The sequence below is a fragment of the Monodon monoceros genome, unplaced genomic scaffold (genome assembly GCF_005190385.1).
Source record: "Monodon monoceros isolate NGI ecotype Baffin Bay Population unplaced genomic scaffold, NGI_Narwhal_1 Super_Scaffold_21, whole genome shotgun sequence".
NCBI classification, from domain to species: domain Eukaryota; kingdom Metazoa; phylum Chordata; class Mammalia; order Artiodactyla; family Monodontidae; genus Monodon; species Monodon monoceros.
In genome coordinates, this window is record NW_021703778.1 from 11,969,624 (window position 1) to 11,995,629 (window position 26,006).

The 26,006-nt window shown below is 42.8% G+C and overlaps 1 protein-coding gene across 1 annotated transcript in view; it reads right to left on the reverse strand.

Annotated features, from left to right (window-relative positions):
• KIAA1217 (KIAA1217 ortholog) overlaps nt 1-24,043 on the reverse strand; it is a 774,831-nt gene extending 750,788 nt beyond the window's left edge. Inside the window, exon 1 of the mRNA XM_029236751.1 lies at nt 23,936-24,043. The gene's annotated coding sequence lies outside the window, so the exon portion shown is untranslated. The remainder of the gene's footprint in view (nt 1-23,935) is intronic.
• Between the last annotated feature and the right edge of the window lie 1,963 nt (nt 24,044-26,006).

Here is a 26,006-nt window from a genome sequence, read left to right on the forward strand (position 1 = left end):
ATCTATGAAATTTAGGAGGGATTTTCCTACCCCAGAACAGAATATTCTTACAGTAGTTCCAAGATGTAGCTGTGAGATTCCAATATCCTTTTTTTTTATTTAACCAAACAGAAAATTGAAAGCAAAGGAAGTGTTTACAGCAAGTGAAAAACAAAATAGAGAGGAAGTAACCAACTTTTGAATTCCTGGTACCTCCACATCCATCTCTGGGTAAGTTCTTTCTACGATGCTCCAGGACTTCAGCTCAGTCCCTCTGCCTGTCTCACCTCGTTGTCCCCCGCCCACCCCCGCCAATTCATTTCATTAATCTAGTCACCTCAGCCTCAAAGTCCAGCTCAAAACTCATTTCCACAGAGATTTCTTTAAATAACCTTCAGTATTCTAAAGGGGTTTTACTCAATATTTCTCCAGGATTTAAACTAACACAACACTGTAAATCAACTATATTTCAAAAAAAAATTTTTTTAACTTCTCCAGGACTTAGATATTTCATTATTATTTACTGTATATTATTATAAAATCGTGGTAAGTGAACACTTTTTAAAATTTTTAAATTAATTTCATCAAGTGACACACATAGTTTAGCAAGTTAAATGCTATTGCAAAGTTTAAAACAAAAATACTATGACACTGTCCAACCTCTCCACAAACCCCCATTCCTCTGTCCTGGAGGCAAACACTTCTGAATTTTTTGACTGTTTAATCTGGCATGTATGTATTTCTTTATTCCCACATAATATGTAAATATGGCTATTTCCTAATCTATTGAGGTGAAATTCACATAGCATTTAAGTTAACCATTTTAAAGTGAATAATTTATTGGCATTCAGTACATTTACAATGGTGTGCAACCATCACCTCTATCTAGTTGCAAAACATTTCCATCATCCCATCACGCCTACCCATTACACAGTTGCTCCCCCTTCATCCTTCCCCCTGGTCCCTAGCAAACACCAACCTGAATTTGGTCGCTATGGATTTACCTATTCTGAATATTTCATTGAAACGGAAACACATAATATGTAACCTTTGGGGTCTGACTTGTTTCACGCACCATAATGTGCTCTGGAGGTTCATCCATGTTGTAGCATGCATCACTATCGCACTCCTAATGGTATATATATACCACGATTGTGTAACCATGCATCCACTGATGGACATTTGGGTTGTTTCCACCTTTTGCCTATTGTAAATAATAGTGCTGTGAATGTGTGTACATATATTTGTTTGAACCCCTGTTTTCAGTTCTTTTGGGTATATACCTAGGAGTGGAACTACCGGGTCATATGGTAATTCTATGTTCCATTTTTTGAGGAGCCATCAAACACAAACAACTATTTTGCATGCACATTCTATCTAACTAAATAAGTTTCTTGAAGGGGAGGAAATCCTTGTCTTTAATTATGTTTGTATTTTGCTTTCTTTCTTTCCATCCTTCCCTCTCTCTCTTTCTGTATCTCTCTCTCCAAGTTATATGGCTCCTGGTTGTTTTTTTTTTAAAAAAAGGTATAGATAGGAACTTTCCATCTCTGTAAAATTTATTTCAAATCAGACCAGTCTTGATGTTTCTCCATCCACATACTCTTCTCCCCAGATAAAGGATTTATCAGTAAGTAAAAAATAATGCAATTTAAAAACTATTTTAAGCTTGTGATGAATAACAAAGCAAACAAAATTATTTAAACATGGAAAAAAACTTGGGACAAATCCTGAATCACAGAACATTTCCCTGTGACGCAAAACTTGCTTATAAACAAGTGACCCCTCAGAATATTTCTGCTCTCCTGTAAACCACGTTTAAATAGTTTGAAAAAGAAAAATGAGAAATGAAACTATTCTTATAAGGACTAAGATATTTAATACATGAAAGGCCATGTCTAAGGCAGTCACTGATTTTAACTACTGGCACCACAATTTGTAGTGAGTATATAATAAGGTGGGGAGGAAGTGAGAACTCACATTTATTCTGCCCCTACTGAATCATTCACTAGTAGGCTAAAACGGAAAGAAAGAGGATTTAGGATAACCAGTAGGGAAGCCCGATCATAATGGCTTTGGACACTAAAACACAGCTCCAGAAAGCCAGAAAACCCATATGAAAAACTTTTTGAAAAGATACACATATTTTAAGGGGATTTATATGTAATTCTCTGTGATCACTGCTATGAGGGTCTGGGTCTCGTTATCAGGATAACTGCACTTTTCCTGTTTTCAGATTGCAGACGCAGTGAATGACATCACTGATGACATGTTTACCTTTGCACTGGCTGCAAGTGAGCTCAGGGCCCGATTTTCTGACCCGCATCTCCGAGGGCAGGGGATTTCGTCGCATACATTTTGTACACTGACCTCATCAGAAGTTCATTTCTTTTCTTATCCCTATTTCTACTCTCATTGTGTGTATCTTCTTTGCTCTGACTTAGAATCTATTAGGAACAATGTAACAATAAAGAAATCAGCCTCTCTAGCCTTTCCACTCCCAAGCGGACTTTGGTTCTAGGACTCTAACCTTAATTGGCACATTTCCAGCAATCTGTAGTTTTTCAATAGGTTCGGGTGATCTTAGGGTAACCTGTATTATCATGCTTGAGAGCATGGGCAGAACTTACTGTGCCTCATTTCGCTTAGTTATCAGTGGACAAAATTCTTACCTCCTCATGTGGTTGTGGAGCATAACTTACCATAATTCATGTGAAGAGTTTAGCACATGGCCTGGATGACAGTAAGTGCTCAATAAAAATCAGCTCTTATTGGCTACTGTGTCCTCCTGTGAGCTTAATTTAGAACAAACATTTGTATATACATAATTCAAACTACTTCATTTTAAAATGCACTAGCACAGGGGTAACCAAGTATTTCTTAATACCAAGAAGCATTTTAAGTTCACCAACCTAGAGGTGAAAATAAGGTGAAGAAGTAAAGATAACGAGTGCAGAGAACTCTTCCAAAAAGTCAGGTTGTGAAGAGAAGGGGCAAACTAGGTGGGAGGTTTTAGTATTGAAGGAGAATTTAACTGTATATATTGAATTAATGCCTTAATTTATAATTTATAATCCAAAATTTTTACATATTGCATAGATTTAGCACAAGGGATGCTCATCACAAAAGGATGATGAGTTTACCTATTTAGAACTACTACAAAATGTGTGCGTAAGAATCCAATACCAAAGGGATTCAATGATCCAAAACTAAGCCTTATATTGTAAATCAGAGTTTTGTTTCAGATGGATTTAAAGAAAGGTATTGCTCATTTATTTCATAAGGAGAAGGTTTCCAAATGCCCTGAGCAAATTGTTTCATTTTGTGAGCACAGAGTCTATATTTCCCATATTTTAATGACATATCCTCATCTAATGGAAATATGAGCGTAAGTTTCCTATATACAGCATTAGTCAGAATGCTTCCATAAAAGCTATTTAAGGCATAAAAAGAACAATAATGTCTTTCAAAATTGAAACATACATTTATATCATTTGTGTCACAGTTTCTGCTTTCTCATCACTTGCAAATTGGGGCAAAGTGTTCCCCTTTAAAACAAAACCCTTTCTTTTTTAAAGATCATGAATTTCAGAGGTCATTTTGGCAGACTGAGTAATGACATTTATCTTTTAAATGAAGTGTTGTAAAAGTTAAAGTGTCATATAAGCTTTGCCTTTTTCTTTCACAGGCAGGTTTAATTGTTAAAATTTGGGTAATGTGACTACTTCCTTTAGAATCAGTTCTACCTTATTTTTAAGAAGATAATATTTATAGATGAGACAAAGTAAATATATGTTTTGACACTGAAATTCCCAAAGTTACATGTTAGCCATATGCTTAATGCTCATTTTAAATCTCTCTGGTACATATTTGAAACTTCACATTGTGAGTCACAAAGTACTAAAGGTAAACTCTTATAAGCTACCCTGAAGAGACTCTAAAATTGATACAACTTTTACCATTCGGTCACATAATACTCAACAGTAAAGAGGAAGTAAGATAAAAAAGGAATCTCCTTGTTAAGAAATCATCAATGTTTTTTAAAAAATAAAATTTTAAAAGCTTCTGAGCCACAGAATTTAAAAAATGAACAAAATTAGAATCTAAGGCTTATATTTTTCAAGTGAACATTTGGAAACAGTGGTTAATTATTCTGGAAATAGAGCCAATTTTAAAAACCAGATCCTTTAATAGTAATTATATCAAGAAATTTGGGGACCTATAGGAGGGGGATCAAGATAGCGGAGTAAGGGCTCCCCTGGTGGCATAGTGGTTGAGAGTCTGCCTGCCGATGCAAGGGAGACCGGTTCGTGCCCCGGTCCGGGAAGATCCCACATGCCGCGGAGCGGCTGGGCCCGTGAGCCATGGCCGCTGAGCCTGCGCGTCAGGAGCCTGTGCTCTGCAACGGGAGAGGCCACAACAGTGACAGGCTCGCGTACCGCTAAAAAAAAAAAAAAAAAAAAAAAAGAATAGCAGGCTCAATAACATAAATTATTTAGGACATAATACGGACAAAATCTGGTCACAGTACCTTCATTCAATTTAGTTACTCTTTCACTCCCTTCACTGACTTAACAAATTTAGGGCTAGCCACCAAAGGGATAAAATGAAGTCTCTCTCCTCCACCATCAAAAGGGAGAGACAGTCATGCAAACAGCAGCTGTAATACAATAAAATAACTGTTATAATCAAAGTGGGAACCTAGTGCTAGGGGAGCATAGGGAAAAAAAGGTAGCTTGGGGTAAGAGGAACCACCCAAGCCTGAACTGACAGGTCTTTGCAACTAATTGCATATGGAGGTGAAGTTAAAGAAGAAATCGAAGAAAAGTTTAGATAGCTGACTGGGACAATCTCTTGAGTAAGGAAATATAGAAAGGGGAGCACATCTGGAAGAGTGCAGATCTGGAGGGATGATGATTTCAAATTGGTACGGATTAAGTGTGAGGTGCCTATGAAACAGCTGGGTGGGGTACCTAACGATCAGCATAGATACAAGTCTGCATTTAGAAGGAAGTTCTGAGCCGAACAGATTTGAGAGTAGGTTTGAAGTCAAGGATATAAATAAAATTGCCTAGAGGTACCAAAAAATAGGAGATCATGAAGCATTAATTTTGCTGGGGAATAGAGTAAACTAAATGGACTAATTCTTAGAACGCCTTCAAGTCCAGAATCACATCACATATTCCAGTGCGAATTAAAGCTAAACTTTATTAGAGATACTAAAGAGTTTTAGTGGGTGTCTTGTGAAAGAATAACTACTACTGATAACAAGAATAATGATAATAATATCAGCATGCAAATCACCACAGGTTCCTAGACAGAGAAATTAGGCAGAACCTTAAAAATGGAATTACATAGGGAATTCCCTGGCACTCCAGAGGTTAAGACTCAGCGCTTTCACTGCAATCCCTGGTCGGGGAACTAAGATCCCAGCAAGCTGTGCCGTGCAGCCAAAAAAAAAAGAAAAAAAAAGGGACTACATTAGAGCAAAACTTCCATATTAACTGAAAACATGATTTGCACAATGGTCACTACTATTGACACCGTCATTCCTATGAGGCTGGTAAACAGGCAAAGGACTTTTAAAATGTTTGCTGACTGATGCATTTTTAGAGAAGAACAGTATTTAGACCTACGTCTGTTCAATGATAGTCTGCCTGAGTAGGTGTCAGACTGTTACAAGTACAAAAACAAAATCTCAAATGATAAAATAACACTGAAACCATTAGTGACTGTAAACGGAAACCAATAGCTCTTGATATGGGCCTTGAGGTCTTAGAAATGGAGAAATAATGCAAAGAGCCAAATGAACACAGGTTTACAGACCAGAACATGTGCTAGATGGGCTTGCAAGAGCCACCTGGGTACCTGAGCAGGTAAACGCAACCCAAAGTATGATAGCTTCAAACTGTTCAAACGTTCAGTGATGCTCTAGCAACTTGCTCCCTGCCCTCCTAACTCCTGCTACCGCAGTTAATCCATGACACATCCCTCCCTTGCTATTTTCCAAACGCTTAGTTCATGGTTAGAAACCTCTCCACTCAATTTACAGACATTCCTACTGACCCCCTGGTGTTAACTTCGGCTGTCCCCCACCTTCATCCTCTGAGATCACATACAGAACCAAATATCTGGCTACTACGCTCCACCCTAACCACTGCATCCTCTTTGCTGCTTCTGGCAGAACATAAGCAATTCTATACTCTTAAAAGGCAATTAAAGATTGAACTAATAGGTGACATGCAAATCTTCTAAAAACACTTGATTGAGAGCAAAAGAAATAAGGCATGCTGGCTGAGTTGATTCCTGCATTATTTAGTTAAATGGTATTTACAACTATTAATAATTAGATAACAGTTACCTGCGCAACTTCATCAAATTTTAAAAAGTAGAAATCATGGCGTGATAACATTTTATCTCTCCCAGTAAACACAGAAGTTCAAAGGCCCTATGAAAATAAAATTCAACTGCTTCTGACATTTGCAATGAATATTAATTTTGCTTAAATTATTCGTTAAAAGCTTCAAAGACAAATGTCCTTGAAATAATGTAGGTTCAAAATAGATACCTGGTAAATTGTAGTTAAGTAATAACACAATCATTTTAAATTTATCCATTAATATTCAATTCCACATCCATCTCCAACCTCTTGGGTACCAAGTTCACTGCACAACTGTGCAGTGACTTAAAGAGTTTGCCAGTATGTCCATTGACTGGGCCCATAATGGTGGCTACAGCCCCAAGGTCAAGAGAACAAAGGGACTGGGGGTTGTAGGGAGGAATGTTTATGTTCCTCTCCCCTGCGTTCCTCCCTCAAACTAAAGAGAAGCAAACTTCTGTCATCGTTTCCTCTTCACCCTCTGTGCCAGACACTGTTGATACCCTGTATACTTCAGCCTGGAGCTTCGGAGGAGTCTAGAAACCACCTTTCTCCCTTGCCTGCAGGGTCCCTCTGAGAGTCTATCATTGAGAGGGCCATCGATGAGATTTGGAAGGTGAACGTTTTTGGTTTTGTTTTTGCCTTTTTTTGGAGCAGAGGAAAGTTTATTGCAGGGCCATGCAAGGAGACGCGGTGGTTCATGCTCTAATAAAACCCCCGAGCTCCCCGAACTGTTTCCACAAAGCATTTTTAAAAGCCAGGTGAGGGAGGGGGGTCGCAAGGTATGTGATCAGCTCGCACACAGTCCTCTGATTGGCTGATGGTGGGGAACAGGGCATTGTCACAGGGGCTAACGTTATCAGCCCTTAGGCTCCAGGAGCCCCGGGGGGCTGGGTGCTCATGGCCATCAAATACTTAACATCTGCCATTTGGTGGGGACAGGTTTCACATCTGTTAAACAACTCAGGAAATGGGCAGAAAGTTCTTTTTTGTGATGGTGGCTGCAGGCAGACAGCAGAAGGGAGGAATGCCCTATAGAACGGCACCCTTCTGAGAGTTCTGCTTCCGGATTTCCTACGAGTGGTCACCATGTGCTTGGCTCTCCCATCTTGCCATGGCTGTGTAAGTCTCGAATTCTCGGAGCTAAACTTCTTCCCACTGAAACACTTTAATTAGTTTCTGTTTCCCCTCACTCACTCTTTCCCAAAAGAAGGGAGTAGTTGGTTTGATCTGCTGAAGTTTGCCATTAACTGGACAATAGCTTACTAGCGGGCAGGGTTACTTCATCTTTCACTTTCTGGGATGGGACCCAAAGGGCTGTGCTTTGTTTCTTGTTCCCTTCTGGTAAACACATCTGAGCAGGTCCCCAAGCCTTCTGTATTCGTTTCTTAGGGCTGCTGTAACAAAAATCACAGATGGAGTGGCTTAAAGCTGCGCAACTTTATTATCTTAAGAGTTCTGTTGGTCAGAAGTCTCACTGGCTCAAAATCAAACCATCAGCAGGGCTGCAATCCTTCTGGAGGCTCTGGGAGAAAATCAATTTCCTTGCCTTTTCCAACTTCTGTAGACTGTCCACATTCCTTGGTGCGTGGCCCTACATCACTTCAACCTCTGCTTCTGTCATCACATCTCCTTCTGTGACCCTCTTGCCTCACTCATATGAAGACCATCATGATTATATTGTGTCCACCCGGAGAATAATACCCAAGATAATAATAAAACCCAAGATAATCTCCCCATCTCAAGATCCTAACACAATCAAAGCCACAAAGTCCCTTTTGCCTTGTAAGTTAAAATAGTCACAGTTTGGGGGAATTAGGATGTAGACAGTTTTGGGGGTGAGGTGGCCATTATTCCACTTATGACACTTTCTTTCTGGAAGCAGCCTGCCAGCCTCATCCATATTCAAGCAAGTGGTCTTGGAGTCTGTCTGAAGAGCTGGTCCCTCTCTCCCTCTGCAAGCACACCTGAGCTTGTGGGGTCCAATTCTAAATAAAGAGTAGAAGTAAAAAGTCCCACTTTGGATGAGCCTAAAGCATATATTCTAATACAGATTTCACAAACCTCTGCACTCAGGATTCTACAGACAAGCAAAATCACTATTTATATTTTCCATCAGGCTAGCACTCTTGCTTGGCTGGTTTGCTTTATTGATCAGAACCTTTGAGAATGAGAAGGGTAGATGGTGACCCGGTCCCCTAGACTCATTATACCCACTCCGTAGACATTTGATGAACTACCTGACGGTTCTTTTTTTTTTTTTTTTTTTTTTGCGGTACGCGGGCCTCTCACTGTCGTGGCCTCTCCCGTTGCGGAGCACAGGCTCCGGACGCGCAGGCTCAGCGGCCATGGCTCACGGGCCCAGCTGCTCCGCGGCATGTGGGATCTTCCCGGACCGGGACACGTACCCGTGCCCCCTGCATCGGCAGGCGGACTCTCAACCACTGCGCCACCAGGGAAGCCCCTGATGGTTCTTTTGTAACAGACTTTGCACTGTATATATTCCGCAATTCGAATTTTATACAACAAATTTTTCAAAACCAAGGCACACCTGCGTAAATCTACCTTTGAGTAAAAGTTCAATGTAACTTGAATCATCTGCAAACTATAAAGAATGTTTCAGAAATGCCCTCACCAACTGAGCTATCTGTAGGGCGGTGGGTGGACCTAGAGACTGTCATGCAAAGTGAAGTAAGTCAGAAAGAGAAAGACAAATACCGTATGCTAACCCATATATATGGAATCTAAAAAACAAAGTGGTTCTGAAGAAGCTCAGGGCAGGACAGGAATAAAGACGCAGACGTAGAGAATGGACTTGAGGACACGGGGAGGGGGAAGGGGAAGCTGGGACGAAGTGAGAGAGTGGCATGGACATATACACACTACCAAATGTAAAACAGATAGCTAATGGGAAGCAGCCGCATAGCACAGGGAGATCAGCTCAGGGCTTCGTGTCCACCTAGAGGGGTGGGATAGGGAGGGTGCGGGGGAGGGAGACGCAAGAGGGAGGAGATATGGGGATATATGTATACGTATAGCTGATTCACTTTGTTATACAGCAGAAACTAGCACACCATTGTAAAGCAATTATACTACACTAAAGATGTTAAAAAAAAATACCCTCACCACTTGACACTAAAATACCGTAAAATCATAGCACCCAGTAAGTTTCAACTTCATATCAGCACAGAATGAAAAGCCTGTGAAGGCTCATCAAGGAAGCTACTCTACTCATTCACATTGGATTAACCAGCATACTCCGTACTGTTCACACCGCTGATTTCCTCAGCCGATACAATCCTCATTAGCTATAAATAAAGCCGTCTCCATCACATTCATAATTGAATATTTAAATCAGTATCAGATGCAGAAATGTCCTTGGTGACAGCAGAGCAACTGCGTTTAAAGAGCATAATACCTGCCAGTGCAGGAGCTTCATCATCTTTTTAACTGAGAATAGCATTATTTGATTAGAACACATCGAAGGATTAATGGAAGTTTTAAAATCGTATGATGGCAAAGCTAGAAATTACACTGGCCTGAATTATAATGCAGCTCAGGGAGTCTCTGGCCTAGAAAAATGCTGCCTGCATAAGGTGACAGAAAGCCTATCCCACTCCTGCCACTTCATTTTCTTAGTCCTTCAGCCATCCATTTGTTCACTCACGTTCATTCATACCTTCATTCACTCATTCTGCATCTATCACGTACCCACCACTGGGGATATGAAAATAAACAACACACAGACCCTGCCTTCAATTTGCTCACTCTCTACCAGAGAAGAAAAACATTCAATTCACTCTTTGCACAATATAAAAAGAGCTATAACAGAGGTCACGAGAAGCAAGAGGAGGGGTCAAGAATTCTGCCCAGAGAGCTCCCAGCAAGAGGCAGCACAGCCTCATATCACCATGTGCCAAACAGATACGACAGCACTTGAGGCAGAATAAGGGTTATCTAGTAATAAGGGCTAGAGAGACATAATAAGTTTCACAGAAGAGGTAATATTTGACACCTGCTTTGAAGAATAGGTAAGCACATGTCCATCAGGAAAGAAGAAAGGGCATTTCAGGTGGAAGGAAGTTTCTTTTTCTCCACGAATTTTCACCCACTGCTGGTGGGTGAGGCAGCATCTGGTCAAAACACCTGGAGAACAAGTCATGAACACCTTAACCTAAAACTTTGCACTTCCCAATACATCTGTTTCCAGAATAACCCATCTCCCTTGGAGGGGATCCACATGACCCTCCTTCTCTAGTCTAAACACACCCAACTTCCTCTTGGAATTCCCACCAATGCCTTAAAGGTCACATCTGTCGATTCTAACTCCAAACCAAATCTCTAGTCTGTCCACCTCTCCTCACCCATCTCACCTCTGCAGAGTCACACCTGGACGCTCCACCTCGACCCCACTTAATCTCTCCAAAAGCAGCACGTCATCTTCGTAACACACAAATCTTTTTGAGTTGCTCCCCTCCTGAAAACTGTTCACACTGCACTTGGAATAAATCCACACTCCTTGCCAGCCCCCAGGACTCTGTGATGAAGCCCCACCCAACTCTTCCACCTCGGTTCTCACTGTCTTCTCAATCATTGCTCCAACCAGAGCTGCCATCGTTGAAGCCTCCAAACAAGCTCTCTCCTACCCCAGGGTCTCTGTATATCAGGCGTCCTCTACCTGAAACCTCCTTCCCCTCATTCTTTACTTGACCAGAAACTCCTTATCCTTTAGAGCTCAGCTTGAGGGATAGTGCTGACCAGTGGAAAGAGCACCCAAAAGGGAGGTGGGCAGGTCTGCCTTGTGTACTGGCCCTGACGTCTCAGGTTACGTGAGAAGGAAGTCATCCCGTGTTTCTGGGCCTGTGTCCACTAGAAAATTAGGGGATGGGACCAAATGCGTGCTGATGTTTCTCCCATCCCCATCCTTCTTTTTCTACTGTTCAACTTAATCTTGTTGCCCTCTTACTCCCTTCTCCCCATGACCAGCCTAAAACCATTTTTCCTTCCCTCACTCTACTCCATTTCCCTCTCATCTCCACTTTGAGTTTCATAAAAGGAAAGAGCTAAAATGGAAAGAGCAGAAATAATGAGTGATAGCACAACAGACATGGAAAAAGTGCTTCACAAAATCCAATACCATTTTATGATACAAACACTCAACAACCAGGAAGGGAAACGGAACTTCCTCAACCTGATCAAAGGCACCTTCGAAAAACTCACAGTTAACATTATACTTGATGGTGAAAGACTGAATACCTTCCCCCTAAGATCAAGGACAAGACAGGGATGCCTACTCTCATTCCTTCAATTTAACCTTGAACTACAGGTTCTAGACAGAGCAAATAGGAAGGAAGCAAGCAAGCATCCAGATTGAAAAGGAAGAAATACTAAAGAATATTTTTTTTAAATATGTGCAACACTTATACCCTTAAAATTACAAAACATTGTTCAAAATATTAAGGAAGACCTCAATAAATAGACAGCCATGGCATGTTCATGTATCAGACGAATTAATATTGTTAAGATGGCATTACTCTCTAAATTGATCGACAGATTTAACACAATTCCTACCAAAATCCCAGCTGGATTTTTTTAGCAGAATTTGACAAACAAATCCTAAAATTAATATGGAAATTTAAGGGAGCCAGATAGCCAAAACAATCTCAAAAAATAAGAACCAAACTGGAGGACTCACACTTTCCAATTTAAAAACTTACTACAAAGCCACAGCAGTCAAGGCAATGCATAAGAACAGACACTTAGATAGATCAATGTAATAAAATTGAGAGTCAAGAAATAAATCCCACATTACAGTCAATTAATTTCAGCAAGGGTGCCAAGATAACTCAACCCTTTTCAACAAATGATGCTGGAACAATTGAATATCCACATACAAAAGAATAAAATTGGACACCTTCCTCACACTATGCACAAAAATTAACTCAAAATGGATTAGACTTAAATTAAGCAAGAGCTAAAATTACAAAACACTTAGAAGAAAACATAAGAATAAATCTTAATGAATTTGAATTTGTTGCACAAGTGATGAAAGAAAAAACAGATAAATTATACCTCCTCAAAATGTCAAAACTTCTGTGCTGCAAACTAAGCCATCAGAAAAGTGAAAAGACAACCCACGTAAAGGGAGAAAATATTTGCAAATCATATATCTGACAAGGGACTTGTATTTAGACAATTTACAAACCAATAATAAAATGACAAATGACTTTAAAAATTGACAATGTATTTGCATAGACATTTATTTCTCCAAAGAATATATATAAATGCTCAATAAGCATATGAAAAGATGCTCAACATCATTAGTCAATAAGGAAATGTAAAATCAAACCCATGATGAGATACCACTTCACATCATTAGGATGACTATAATCAAAAAAAGAGACAAGTGTTGGTGAGGATGTGGAGAAAATAGAACCCTCATATACTGCTGGTGGGAATGTAAAATGATGCAGGCCCTTTGAAAACCAGTTTGGCAGTTCTGCAAAATGCTAAACCTAAGAGTTATCATATCACACAATAACTCCACTCCTAGATATCTACCCAAGTGAAATTAAAACATATATACATATAAAGACTTGTGTGTGACTTTTCATAACAGTATTACTCGTGTTAGCCAAAAACGGGAAACGACCCAGATATCCATCAACTGATGGATGGACAAATAAAATGTGGTATATCCATACAATGCACCAAAAGATGAAGTACTGATACATGCTACAACATGGATGAGCCTTGAAAACATTATGCTAAATGAAAGAAGCCATTCACAAAGGCTATACATTATATGACTCCATTTATATGAAATGTCCAGAATAGGTAAATCCATAGAGACAGAAAGTAGGTTAGTGGTTTCCAGGGGCTGGAAGGTAGAGAAGGAATGGTAATTGTCTGGTAAAGGTACGGGAATTTCTTTTAGGGGAGATGGAAATGTTCTAAAATTTGAATGTGACGACTGTTGCACAGTCCTATGAATACACTAAAAAAAACTGAACTGTACACTTTAAATGGATGTATTTTAAAATACATTAAATCATATATCAATAAAACTGTTTTTTAAAGAAGGAAGGAAGAAAAAAGATGCCCTGAGACCATGTTTCTCCTTAGTCATCACTGAGATCACCATTCGCGGTGTCCTCACCTCCTCCCACCCCAACCCCCAAAGCCCTCATTCTTCCAACAGAGACCCAAGCTTGGCTCCTATGGTGAAATGCTCAGGAAAACCTCACTCAGTCTGGGCTTTTCCTTTGAAATGTATGTATATATATATATACATACATATATGTATGTGTATATCACACGATTTATGTTATATACAGAAATTCTAAATTATAAATTTATAAATTTCAAATTTCTAAAGTTCATATTTCCAAAGGCATACCCTGATCATCTATTCCAGGGGTCAGCAGACCCAGAGGCACAATCTAACCCTCAGCTTGTGTTTTGTTTTTTGTACTGCCCTTTAGTTAAGGATAGTTTTTACATTTTCAAATGGTTGTTTAAGAAAAATAAAAGAATACGTGACAAAAACCAAGCGTGGATTGCAAAGTCTAAAGTATTTATTTACTATCTGGGCCTCTGTAGAACAGATTTGCTGACTCCAGGATGTATACATTTTTTTTCTACTATTCACAGAGTTAAAAAGAAGAGGGATGTTTATGGTTTCCTTTGCTGTGCAAAAGCTTTTAAGTTTAATTAGGTCCCATTCACTTATTTTTGTTTTTATTTTAATTACTCTAGGAGGTGGGTCATAAAAGATCTTGCTGTGATTTATGTCAAAGAGTGTTTTGCCTATGCTTTCCTCTAAGAGTTTATAGTGTCTGGTCTTACATTTAAGTCTTTAATCCATTTTGAGTTTACTTTTGTGTATGGTGTTAGGGAGTGTTCTAATTTCATTCTTTTACATGTAGTTGTCCAGTTTTCCCAGCACCATTTATTGAAGAGGATGTCTTATCTCCATTGTATACTCTTGCCTCTTTTGTCATAGATTAGGTGACCATAGGTGCATGGGCTTTTCTCTGGGCTTTCTATCCTGTACCATTGATCTGTATTTCTGTTTTTGTACCAGTACCATACTGTCTTGATTACTGTAGCTTTGTAGTATAGTCTGAAGTCGGAGAGCCTCATTCCTCCAGCTCCATTTTAATGAAATATTACTCAGCCACAAAAAGAAATGAAATTGGGTCATTTGTAGAGATGTGGATGGACCTAGAGTCTATCGTATAGAGTGAAGTAAGTCAGAAAGAGAAAAACAAATATCATATATTAATGCATATATGTGGAATCCAGAAAATTGGTACAGATGAACCTATTTGCAGGGCAGGAATAGAAATGCAGATGTAGAGAATGGATGTGTGGACATGGGGGGGTAAGGGGAGGGTGGGATGAACTGGGAGATTAGATTTGACATAAATACTCTACCATGTGTAAAACAGATAGCTAGTGGGAACCTTCTGTATAGCACAGGGAGCTCAGCTCAGTGCTCTGTGAAGACCTAGATGGGTGGGATGGAGGAGGAGGGAGGTCCAAGAGGGAGGGGATATACGTATACATATAGCTGATTCACTTCACTGTACAGCAGAAACTAACGCAACATTGTACAGCAATTATACTTCAATAAAAAATAATTAAATAAAAATAAAATTAAAAATTTTTAAAAAGGAGATGGGGGTGTGTAAGACAAATGACAGGAGGAAAACTTGTATCTTTTCTTTTACATCATTGTTTGCAATAAGAAGAGTAGAATACAGATGACAGCTTGTACAGATTTCATTAGAATCAATTGTTAAATTTTGAAGGGTTCTGAGAGCCAGTTGACGTCATGCTGAAATAAGCTATGGCAGAAATATTTACAACACAGGAGTCAACAAGTGCAACAACTCAGAGCTTTTTGCTTCTCCAGGAAGCCAGCACACCTCTAAATGAAAACCTTCTGTAAATGTTCTGACCTCTCTACTTTTCAGAAATCAAAGGGTAGGGAAGAAGCTTTGAATCTGCTTTTGGGTCTACAGGGAATGCGTTCATGCAACACCATGGAACAAAGCTAGAAATGGGTAGGGAAGTACTCAGGGCAAGGTACGAGGTCCTCCAAAGAAAAGAAACCTCAGAATCTCACAGTGACTGTCTCTCATCCCCCTTCTCCCTGTCCCTACTGTGCTGCGACCCCCATTCTCTGCATGAGTGACCAGGACAGTCTCCACTCCCAGGTCTCTGGAGACTGTTGTGAGGGGAAGGGCCAGCTAACTGCCCGGACTGTAGGTAAAACCAGCGCCTGGCATTAACCAAGGCAATGGATTGCCAAGAGAGTACAGCTTAAATGTTCTCACCACAGAAAAGAAATGGCAAATATGTGACACGATGGAGGCGTTAGCTAATCCTATGGTGATAATCATTTTTCAATATATGTATATCAATGGACTGTCAATAGAGTAGAGCTTAAATGTTCTCACCACCAAAAAAAGAAAAAAGAAAAGAAAGAAAAAGGCAATTATGTGATGTGATGGAGGTGTTAACTAATGCTATGGTGGTAATCATTTGTCAATATATAAGTGTATCAAATCAACACACTGTATACCTTAAATGTACACAGTGTTGTATGTCAATTATCTCAATAAAGCTGGGGAAAAAGGCAACAGAGAAGATTTCCTGATCACCACTAAAGGCAGCACGGGTCACACTCTGTGTAAAGGCGTTTGAGAGACCTGAATGCTGGGGTTTAACCATAGAATGAGGCCAAAAGGAAGGAGAGGCGATGAAGACTGTAGGAAGGAGAGAAGGAGGACGAAGTAGGAAGGAAAGGATCATTGTTTTGTTACTTCTACAAAGGAGGTGCCAGATGCCAGCATCCAATATTAGGGATCTGGTGAGCAAAGGACACAGGTGTGTTTGAGAAAGGTGGGATCAGGACTCTCAGCAAGTTTCCAGCAAGCTAAGCACCCTTCTCCTCTGCAGAGCAGGGCCACAGCAGAGGCCTCAGGGTGGGAGACTAGGAGAGCACCTTATTCCTTCCAAAACCATGAGTGCCACTGATGGGTGGATATAGCAACACTGAGATTTGCCTTGTGTGCGTCTTAATTCTCAAGGATGTCTACATGCTTAATGTTGATTATATACTTTTATTTACGCTTTATTAATTTAACATGAGTTTATAAATTGATTTTTAAAAGTTGGTAAATACAGGTGATCCAACATTATCTATTTAATAGAATAACTATATATATTTATTATATGTATATATAATATACAGTATATATAATTTTAATATATAGTATAACTATATACTATAATACATATATTATAGCATATGTATTACATTATACTATGTATTTTACATATAATATATATATACTACATATTATATGTATATATAATATATATAATCTCTTGGTCTGTTGAATATACCAATGAAGAGTCAAGGAAGAGATTACTTACAAATTGCCAGCCTAGATCTTCTGGCTGTAACACGATGGAAATTAGAATTTTATTAACTAGAAATTAATACTCATTTTCTCATATGAAGAAACAAACTATAGTATCATTTTTTAATGCTCAGCAATGAATTAAATAGGCTTTTCCCAAGGCAGCTGGGAACCTAAATTCCACATGTAACATTGTCTCTAGGAGAAAAAAATTTCCAAACAACCTACTTATTAAAAACATTTAGAACAAAGCGTGTTTGTAAACCAGGCACAAAAAAATTGTGTACACAGTTGTTTGGAAAGCTAAAAGTCACCCCCTCTTTCCCTTCAGTGTTATGATAGTTTGGGTTTCTATCCTAGAGTCCCCAACACACACTCACAGTCTCACAGTTGTAAGAAAATGGATTTCTCACGGCTCTACTTCAAGGTTCTTGGCCCCATTTTTGCTGCTTTGGTAACTTTTCCCGGCTCCAGAAAAGCTACTTATCTAAAGTAATGCAAATTGGACAAGGTCACAGAGCATGCTAAGAACAGATCTGGTAACCCGCAAGTACTAAACCCAAGACGCTCCTTCTATTTCTAGAGCAAAACATGGGCACAACATAACATTATTTTTCTGTTAAGGCAAAACCATTATGAACACTCAGGATTGCAAATACTATCTGTTGAGTAAACTCGTAAAGTGTGACTGCCCTGAGCTAGTAGGAATTATGAGCTATAGGGTTTAGTACGGTAATTTTATAGAAATATAATAGTGTACCCAACTTTAACACACAGGCACAATATCCGCTCACAGTGTCCTGGTAGAACCGCAAAAAACATCCTATCAGCTCAGCCAACCCTGCCTTTAAACAGGCACAGCCTATTCTTAAGCTGTGTTTTTATAATTAAGGAGTGGTATTTAGCACCAGGCAATTCTAAGCCCTGGGGACAGCTTTACTGGGGTCCATTTTAATTAATTATTATTTTTTCATGTAGTGCCTCATTGGTTAACTGATGCGGCCTCATAACTCGTCCTCAGCTAAAATCCGTTGGGCCAGGAGGCAACCAATGAGAACAGTCATGTTAAGACAAGCAAGAAGCAAAGCCAGCATTAAGAGACAAGAAAAGTAGTTAAAACTCAACCTCGGTGGCCAACTGGTGACCTACACAGTCTCTCTCTGTCCCTTCTCATGTTTCTGCTCTCAGTCCTGACTTCATCAGATGACTCCATTAAGAAAGAATGTTCCAGAAACAGCTGTGTTGTCCAGTTTGGCCCTGATCTCCACTTTTGGCCCCCAGAATACTACTCTTCCTATCCTCCCACTGCCACTGCCATTTAAGAACTACAATGTCATCCCTTAGGGGAAGAAGATCCCCGCCCCACTCCAGAAGGGACTGCATGGAGTTCGGGATAGACTGTGATGCTCTCACCCTGAAGATGGAGCTTACAGCAGCCGCCTTCCAGAAGCCCCAGGACAGAGGGTATGTCACGGAAAGAATTAGGCCATATCTTAGAGAGTTAACAGCATTTATTTCCTAATTATTTCCAGCAGCACATATAAACAACCCCTGGGGCTCCTTCAAGGTCATATCTAAAAATAACAGCTAAAGATCCTGGGAGGGCAGGGCTTCTGACCACAGTCTGGGTTAAAGGAGGGACAAAAAGTCCAGGAGACCAGAAATGACAACATAACAATCACGTCTGATACTAATTAAGCATGTACCACGTGCCAGGCACTGTGATTAGAACTCAACATGCATTTTTATTTAATCTTAACAAGACCCTACGCTACAGGCACTATTTTCTCCTCAATTTATTTACTTGACAAACATTTACTGAACACCTACTATGTGCCACACATTGTTCTAGGCACTAGGAATACAGGACTGAACAAAGCAGATAAAATCTTTACCTTCATGGAGCTTGCCTTCTAGCGGGGGAAACACAAGACAGAAGCAGGTAGAATTTATGGTCATAATAGTCACAAGAGCTAAAAGGAAATTAGTGTAGAAAAGGGGGATAAAACTTTAGAGGGGTGTCATCTCAAATACGGTAGCCAAGAGAGGCCTCAGTGAGAAGGGGAGTTTGAGAAAAGAGGGAGGGAAGGAGTGAGTCAAGCAGGTGACTGGGAAAGAACATTCCAGAAAAAGGGTACAGCAAGTTCCAAGTTGCTTAGAAGAGAGCATATGTGGTGTGTTGTAGGAACAGGAAGGTGGTCAGTGTGATGGAAGTACAGTTATGGGGGGGGCAGGGAGTACAAGAAGCCGCAGAGTTAGAAGGGGCCAGACAGTGTAGAGCCTTACTCACTTAATGTACTGGAAGGACTTTTTCTTTTCCTCAGAGAAGAGGTGGGAAGACATGGGAAAAGATAAGCAGAGGAGTAGTATGACGTGACTCATGTGCTCACAGTACAGCTCTGGCTGTGTGTGGAACCTAGACTTTGAGGCGGGGCCAAGATGGAAGCCAAGAGAGAAGCTAGGAGACCACCGCAGTAACCCAGCTGGGAAATGGTGGAGGCCCAGTCCAGGCTGGTGGCAAGGGAGACAGTAAGAACTGGTCAGATTTGGAATGTATCATGAAGGCACAGCTACAGGATTTGTAAATGAATTTGATGCTGACTGTAAAGAAGAGGCGTGAAGGACGACTCCAAGGCTTTTGGCCCAAGCAACCAGAAAAATGGAGCTGCCCCTTGCGGAAAGGAGTAAATGGGAGAAGCAGGTCTGGGGAAGGGGCACACCAGGGGCTCATCCATCCAGAAAGGGACACTGGCAAAGGGAGCAGTATTTTAGATTTAGATTCTCTAAAAGGATATGGCTCTCATATTAAGAATTCCAATTCTACCTAAGTGACGCCTCCTTCACTCAATCATTATTATACTCACTTGCTCATTCATTCATTCCTTTATTCAACAGATGTTTATTGAGTGTCCACTGTGTGCCCAACAGTGTGCTAAGTCTCAGACATGCAGCCAGCAAGAAACATTCCACTGTTTTTCTTATAAAACTTATAGTCTAAAGGGGAAACAAGAAATAATCATGCAAATACATCTATACCCATATGTAGGTAATTACCTACAAACAAAACAGAAGTCTAATAATAAATAAAAAGTAACTTGCCCAGGGGCTTCCCTGGTGGCGCAGTGGTTAAGAATCTGCCTGCCAGTGCAGGGGACACGGGTTCAAGTCCTGGTCGGGGAAGACCCCACATGCCGCAGAGCAACTAAGCCCATGAGCCACAAGTACTGAGCCTGCGCTCTAGAGCCCGTGAGCCACAACTGCTGAGCCCGCATGCTGCAACTACTGAAGCCCGCGCGCCTAGAGCTGGTGCTCCACAAGAGAAGCCACCGCAATGAGAAGGCTGCCCACCGCAACGAAAGAGTAGCCCCCGCTCGCCGCAACTAGAGAAAGCCTGTGCATAGCAGTGAAGACCCAGTGCAGTCAAAAATAAACAATTAATTAATTAAAAAAAAAAAAAGTAACTTGCCCATGTAGCTGGGGAGAGACAGGGTTGGAATATAAGCACAAGTTGTCTCCCGCCAGAGCCCACACGCAATAATCCAGCTGGGAAATAATGGAAGTTCAGTCCAGGCTGGTGGCAAGGGATCAACCTCCAGCCAGAGGCGCTCAGTGGAGACAGAACACAAGCAGCCAAGGAGAATCAAACTCAATTCATGAAGTCCTTACCCTAGAGTATCACTGTCACAGCGCCCTTTCTGGAGTGGAGTTCCCTCATCTTTAAAATGATCTATACAGAGACCAGAAGATCTCTAAAGCCCCTTCCAGCTCCAAACTATGATTCTGGGACGTGCATTTCTGTCAAAATGTAGGAAACGAGATATGGCGAGCACCCAATGGAAACTTATTTCACAATTCTGCCGAGGCACAGACCCGTGTGTGGGGCTGGGAGGCACGGAACCCTGAGCAATTCCTTTGCTGCTCTGTCCTGTGAAAGACCTGGAAAGGCAGCAGGAACAGTGAGAGTTGGGGGCTGGCAGGTCGGATTCCTCTCAGAGATGGAGCCAGGAGGAGAGTGTGACCTGGAGAGAATAAGAGGAAAGAGGAAATCCAAGGATAGCAGCAGATCTATTAATTTGCCCCTGTGTTTAGGTGTCTTGAGGGCGTGCTTTCCTTTCAAGCCTGGAAGGGACGATATGTGGGACTCTTGTGCATCTGAATGGGATCCTGGGAAATTCAGAGCCTTAACCGTTTTAGCTCCTCATTTTCTCATCTGCAAAAATGGAGCTAGATAGTTTCCAAGCTCAGTAATCTATGACCCCACACTTTTAACTCTCAGCATTTCTGCACCCTGACTACATTTCTAAAATAAAGGTTCTGCCCTCTAGAACGTACTCCTTGTTCACCTGGAAGATTCCTTCAGTCATTCGAGCTAACAGCATGATTATGGTAATAATCCAAATTAAACAGCCACAACAGAAGAAACTCTGCAGTGTTCGGTTAAAGAATCCCAAACTTTAGCTACTTTTTTAGTATTTACTTGCATTTACTTCTAAACATAATTTTAATCACCATGCATTGTCCACGATCACAATACTCTTTCTAGAACTCTGATAATGTCCTAAAACATCTACAGAATACCTAATAATGGAAAATATGGATTTTTTTCTATTCATTAACTACAAATTGCTCGTTGGTGTACTAAATTAATGACGTCAACTACAGAATACAATGCCCAAAATAAAATAGAACTCTACATTGACATATTCTGATTTTAAATGCCTAATTAAATCATTCAAGTAAAATAATCTTATTTTGTAAGTAGAAAAAGTGAGGTTTACAAAAATTTTAGAAAGGCTCCAAATCACATTTCACTGAGAAGGTTCTAAATCCGGGATTACTGCCTGTAAACTCATGACTCAAATCACTGAATTATTATTACCATTAATAAATACTGATTTTTAAAAAGTAAGTAGTAGTTCTGTTGTACATGTAAAAGAATATATGACGCTGGTAAATATAATAAAATTAAATTAATGGGAAAAAAAGTCTTTATCACTCATCTTGGAACCTGAGTGCACCATGAGTTACTTTACAGTCTGTTACCACCTTCTGCCTGAGTGCAATGGTAACCTCCGTTCAAATAATTAAACCAAGGACAGTCTTGCATATATATGCTTAATCTTCATTGGTAAAATCTATGTATAAATATTTTAATCAAGTTTAAATTAAATATGGTTAAAGCACAGGGGTAGAAATGTGCACATGAAGTAGCAAAATATTATGAGATGTTTGAAGGAATGATTTGGGTAATTCTGAAGTATTTTTTCACCAACCTGTCCCACTATCCTAGACACATCCAAATCACCATATTATCAACATATTCACATGAGCATGGCATTATGACCTCCATGGTAAATTAACAGAGACCCTGCTATAAAAAAGTTATAATCTAAATATCCAAAGAGATGTGTGTATTTCATAGAAAGAGAAACTGAGTTGGGTGATGCTAATTTCCATTGTGTGAAAATGGGAAACAAAACCTGTTTGTTAAAGAATATATACTTTCAAATGTTTATGAACCCTAGCTTCTTTTCTTTCTTGCCCTCTGCAGCTCTATTTCTCCTCCTTCCAAGTCATTCTTTTTCTTCTTTACATGTTCCCCCAATTCTTTTTCTTCTTTACATGTTCCCGCAATAATACTTTTCACTATTTATAATTCATCCATTCATCCATCCATTTAATGGATCTTATTGATGACCTACTATGTGCCTGGCAAAGGGTTGTCCTCTGGCCATCAAAGATGAATAACTATGGCCCTGACTTCAGGGAAGTCGAAATCTAGCAGATGTTGGACCCCATGGTTAAGGAGCTGGAAGTGAGTCATTATGAAAATCAGATATCACCTGCCCTTACCTGTAGAACTTGTATTTTTTCCATCTTCTTTAGAAACCACATCTCTTACAGACTGTAAGCTCCCTGAGTACTGGGACCATACATCAATCACTTCTATTACCCCAGCATCTAACACAATGCCTGGCACATAGTGGGTCTCATAAATTATTTTGCATTATTAAACGAAAGAATCTGAGTAAATGAAAATGGGTAAACACTATGCATCGTGAATGACCTCAAAACACTGGAATTTAATTAACTACCTCCCTCTCCCCACAAAGTGCATCCTTGGCACCAGAAGCTGAGTGGGATTCTGGTTTCTTAAGCACAGACGGTCCTAGTCTGGAAAATGATGCCTTCGTTGCCTTCCCAGAATAATCGCATGCCATTAAATATAAAATTCCCTGAGAACCTTACCCAGTTGAGAAGAGGGTGGGCAATGTGCCCGCACCGCCCTCCTCTGCCCTCCTCAGGGCTCTGCTCCAGGGAGGAGCGCAGCTTCCACGAACTTTTCTCCCCGTTCGAAGTTTAGTCAGTTAAAGAATAAAAGCTCCTTCAGGAGGCCGGTTAGAGAAGACAAGAGTTGAACGTACCCCGAAAACAAGTGAACAGAACGCCGAGGGTGTCTTTTGCGTATACCGGGTCTCCCCGGCCCTCGCGGCTGCTGGGAACAGCCTGACGACTGCGGGGACGCGCGGCAGCGCGGGCGGGGGGCGCAGCTGGGAGGCCCGAGCGCTCTCGCCCTCGGAGAAGCCACCTAATTACAATTAGCCACCGAGGCTCCAAAAGCACCCAACAGCTGCTGTAGGGGCCCGGAGCGTCACACCCGCCTTCTCCCTGGACCGCTGTCTCCCCCGTCGAGGCTGGGGCATCTCAGAAGACCCCAACTTCCCACTCCGTGCCCCTGGATCCGGACTCCCTGGCGCCCCGGCGTCCCGACCCTTCAGCGTCGCTGCCTGGGGCCGGGTTCTGCCTCGTCCTGCCCTCGTCTTCCAGCATCCGGCAGCGATGCTCCTCGCGCACCCCCGAGCGAGAAGCCACGCCATCTCCTAGGCGCACCCGTTTCCAACCTCTGAGAAGCCCCTGGCTCGCCACTCCAGGGGGGCACGCCAAGGTCACCAGCGTAGGTTTGACAACCAACCTCCACCTTCACTCCCTCCAAATCCCTCCCTTTCCAAGATCTCCAGGGCCAGGCTCCTTTCACGTCCCTCCCCGTAGCTTGGGGTCTCCTCCTCTGACACCCCCTCGCCCCACAGGGATCCCAACCTGCCGTGGCCCTCCGGGTCCTCGCCCGTCCGGTGACGCTCACCTTCTCTCCCGGGCGAGGCTCCCCTGTAAGTCCGCTATCCTCAGCGAGCTAGGGTAGGAGATAAACCTCCCACTCGCTCCAGGGAGCGGCGGGGAAACCGACGCAAACTTCTGCTGCACTTACTTCGGGCCGAGGCTGCCGCCCCCTCGCCTCTCCTCGCTCTCCCACAGGCAGCTGCTCCACGGCGGTGACCTGGAGCTGACGCGCTCGCATTCCCCGTACAAGCGCCGCCGCGAAATGCTCAGGGCTGGTGGCGTCTCTCCCGGGCGAGCGCGCCCGGAGCCGGAGTCCTGGGGCCGAGGTCCGGCCGCCGCGCCGGGCGGCGAGCTGAGCGGCTGCCGCCCCCAGCCGCTCGGGGAGGCCGCGCACGGCGCCGCGCGCACGACTCCTCGGCTGGGTCGTTTCTGTTCGAGTTGCAGTTTCAGTGCCTGCCAGGACTGCAGCACCCTCTCCGTCCTCCCCCGGAAACGACTTTCAATTCACCTGGCGGCTCGCGAGGCTCCCCCGCGGGCTAGCAGCGCAACAGCGGGTGCAGAGGAGAGGGAGGAGCGCAGCAGTGGCGGCCGCCCCAGTGCGCCTCCAGCCTCCAGAGCGAGGAGCGCGCGGCCCTCTTCAGCCGCTCTCCTTGGGACTGCAGTCCTGACGTCACCCCACCCCCACCCCCCGCCCGGCGGAGGAGCGGCGCAGAGGGTGGGGTGCGCTGAGCGAGGACGCGGGAGTGTGAGTGCGTGTGTGCGCCCGCGCACGTGTGCCTCGCCAGCCCGGGGCCGGTCGGAACCGCAGCTGGATCCTATAACGAGCCAGAAACCGAGCTCCCTGCAAACAGGAGCCGAAGGGCGGCCGTGAGCAGCCGGGGGCGCTCGCTTCCAGGTTGGGGCGGGGATACTACGGACGCCGAGTTTGGATGCGACCGAAGGAACTGGATTAACGCGAAAGGGGCGTCGGGAGAGCGGGAGTTGGGCACTGTCTTTCCCCAAAGTTGGAGGATGCACGAGACGCATTTAAAAAGCTGCGCTAGGGGTTTGGGAGGAGGAGGGGAGTAGACCGGGAGGGAGAGTTGATTTTCACGCTCCAGTAGAAAGGAGGTGGGATGGGGAGCTCTCAGAGTCCTCCTGGCCCCCACTGCCGCCGCAGGGCCCTAGAAGGGAGCCCGCTTTGGTGCGCTCTCCTCTTTGGAGCACACCTCCAGCCCGCTGCCGCTGTGCACTGAGAAGTTGCTGCCCAGGGATCAAAGGGGCCGGGCCTTCTCCACTTAATTCCCCGCCCCGCGTGACCCTGGGGGAGTTTCCGCCAGACGCTGGGCCAAAGCACCCGGAACCAGAGAAAGGGGTCAGGCCAAGGCCGGGCTCCGGATGCCCCACACCCTGCCCTTGGGTGTTGGGTCTGAAGCCACGGTGGCTAGAACACCGAGCCGAGTTCCTCGAGATCATCAGGGTGAGTCTTTGCCACCCTCCAGGAACTTACTCACGAAGGGGGCCTGAGTAGCCACCTAACTTCGCTCGTTCTCTCACGGTATCCTGGGCCCAAAATGGAAGAGACTTTCTGCGGAGGCGCCAAATGAAGGGTCTTTAAGAGGTTCTAGGATAGCTAAAGATTGTCCCTGGAGCGTTTGTCCTCAGCAGCGACCCAGCCATCTCATGGAGCAGAGTGCGCGGCTCCGTCCGCCCACGGCGCTCTGTACTCTGCGGCGGTGCCCAGCCTGGGGCCGCCTGTAGCCTCGGGGCGGGAGGAAAATGTGCAGGAGCTCCTGCCCGGGCCGGATCCGCTATCAGCAGCGAGGCGTCAGACACGCATTGCAGTGACCAAGAGAGCAGCCAGCAATTTTGCTCCGGTCTAGTGGCAGTGGTTTTTAACAGCAAGCGTCTTCCTTCCTGAATCCAGAACACTGTTTGATCGCCGAGATGCCTCGTTCATGAAAATACTTGTTTAAAATGGAAAAGGTGAGGGTAGGAAGCGGGAAGTAAACAGAATGGGTGAAAAAGATCCCCGGTCCACAAACACACTTTTAACTTCAACTTCTCAAAGTTACTAAAAGTAATATAAGACCTGGTTGAAGCAGCTGAAAGTTTCA